This window comes from Gavia stellata, unplaced genomic scaffold (genome assembly GCF_030936135.1).
Source record: "Gavia stellata isolate bGavSte3 unplaced genomic scaffold, bGavSte3.hap2 HAP2_SCAFFOLD_97, whole genome shotgun sequence".
In the NCBI taxonomy this organism is placed as follows: Eukaryota; Metazoa; Chordata; class Aves; order Gaviiformes; family Gaviidae; genus Gavia; species Gavia stellata.
The window spans coordinates 32,501-35,000 of NW_026776698.1; positions in this window are offsets into that span (position 1 = coordinate 32,501).

Consider the following 2,500-nt stretch of genomic DNA (forward strand, 5'->3'; position numbering starts at 1 on the left):
GTGCAGCCCCACGCTCGCTCGCTCGCCCCAGTCTCTTGGCTCAGGCCGCCCCACCGCCCAGCGCTGCTCGCGGCCGGCACCCACGGGTACCCGGACCGAGGCTGGCGCCGGCGCCTCGCGTCGTTTGCGGACACCTGAGAGCTCGCGGGGCCACGCGGCCGTCACACAGCCCCGTTCGGTGAAGAAGCCGCCCCAGGAACCCCGCCCAACGGGGGGGGGGGGGGGCCACGGGACGCGGCGAGGCACGCGCCCCGCCGCCATCGCCACGGCCCCCTTCGCTCGGGGGGGGACGAGGGCAACACCTCACAGCCACACCACGGGAAGCGAACGGGAAAGGAGACCACCCTGCCTGACCACCGGACACCGCCGTGCCTCCCCGTTCCAGGGAGCACGGAAGAGCCGGCCCGCCGGGGGCCCTTTCCGACGCGACCCGAAAAGCCTCATCGATCGGTTGAAGGGGAGAGAGGGCGGAAAAGCCGAGGCCACGCTCCTGGGACAGCGACGGCCGCACACGCCCAGCGCCACCCCCCGGGAGGGCACCCGGGGACGCCTCGGCGCGCGCTGCCTGCGGCTCTGCAGCGGTCGAAGGAGGGGGACCGGGACAGGTGCCGCCGGCGCCACCCGCTCCGTGCAACGAGTCCCTTGAGCGACGTCAACGGGAACGCTGGAAGGCCGCAGCACACCTGCGACTCCACGCGCTCCTTCGGCGGTCGAGAGCACCGGCACGACCGCCGCCGGTCGCCGGGCTTTGCCGCGTTCGAGAGCACCGGCACCGACCGCCGCCGGTCGCCGGGCTTTGCCGCGTTCGAGAGCACCGGCACCGACCGCCGCCGGTCGCCGGGCTTTGCCGCGTTCGAGAGCACCGGCACCGACCGCCGCCGGTCGCCGGGCTTTGCCCGCGTTCGAGAGCACCGGTACCGACCGCCGCCGGTCGCCGGGCTTTGCCCGCGTTCGAGAGCACCGGTACCGACCGCCGCCGGTCGCCGGGCTTTGCCCGCGTTCGAGAGCACCGGCACGACCGCCGCCGGTCGCCCGTCTACGCCCGCCCAGCAGGATGATACCACTCGCCCTGCAGAGGGAGAGAGAGGCCGGAGAAAAGCCGGGGGGGGGGGGGGGGAAAGAAAAAAGGACGGGGAAAACACAAAAAGCCACCCAAAAAACGGGCAGGCGAGACGCCACACGCCACGCCTCACCCGTGCCGTTGGCGGGTGTTTCTGGAGCCAGGGAGTAAGGCCACCGGAGGCGCGAGGCACACCTCCCGACTCCCTGACGCACTGCGCTCGGGCTGCCAGCCACCGGGACCGGCTGCGACGCTCTTGCCGGCCTGCCTCGCGGGCTCCAGCTTAGGGCCGGAGAAGGAAGAGGGAGGGGGAACAACCGCAAAAAGCCCAAAAAGCCGAGGCACGACTGCGCCGCGCGCCCGTCCCCCCGTCCCCGGGCGCTCGCGAGCGCGGCAGCAGCCGGCATGCTTCACGAGCATCTCCGGTGCCTCACCACGGACCAGCATGGGCCTCGGCCGCCATCGGCCGCGCGGGCAACCGTCCCGAACGGGCGGAAAAACGGCCAAACACGCCGAGGCAACCGCCACAACGGCCGCCAAGCGCCCCAGCCGCGCGGGTCGAGTCGCGCTCCTACTGCCCTGCCCGCGAGCCACCGCTCGCGCATATAGAACGTACCACTAAGTCCACAGCCCCTGCGAACTCCAAGAGCGCTAACTCCTCCCGCCGGGGAGGCCCGCCAATGACGCTGCCTGTTACGATGACGTAACTGGAGGCAGCGCGACACAGCGACCCCTTGGTCACGTCCCCGCGAGCGGCGCGGCAAACAGGTCTACCGTTCAGCTCGAGAACTGCGACCAAGTCCCGCCGGAGCCCGGTAGACGTGGCGGCCGGCGCCGGAGCCCGGTAGACGTGGCGGCCGGCGCCGGAGCCCGGTAGACGAGGCGGCCGGCGCCGGAGCCCGGTAGACGAGGCGGCCGGCGCCGGAGCCCGGTAGACGAGGCGGCCGGCGCCGGAGCCCGGTAGACGAGGCGGCCGGCGCCGGAGCCCGGTAGACGAGGCGGCCGGCGCCGGAGCCCGGTAGACGAGGCGGCCGGCGCCGGAGCCCGGTAGACGAGGCGGCCGGCGCCGGAGCCCGGTAGACGTGGCGGCCGGCGCCGGAGCCCGGTAGACGTGGCGGCCGGCGCCGGAGCCCGGTAGACGAGGCGGCCGGCGCCGGAGCCCGGTAGACGAGGCGGCCGGCGCCGGAGCCCGGTAGACGAGGCGGCCGGCGCCGGAGCCCGGTAGACGAGGCGGCCGGCGCCGGAGCCCGGTAGACGAGGCGGCCGGCGCCGGAGCCCGGTAGACGAGGCGGCCGGCGCCGGAGCCCGGTAGACGTGGCGGCCGGCGCCGGAGCCCGGTAGACGTGGCGGCCGGCGCCGGAGCCCGGTGGACGAGGCGGCCGGCGCCGGAGCCCGGTAGACCTGTCAAACGGGGCCGGAGCCCGGCAGACGTGGCGGCCG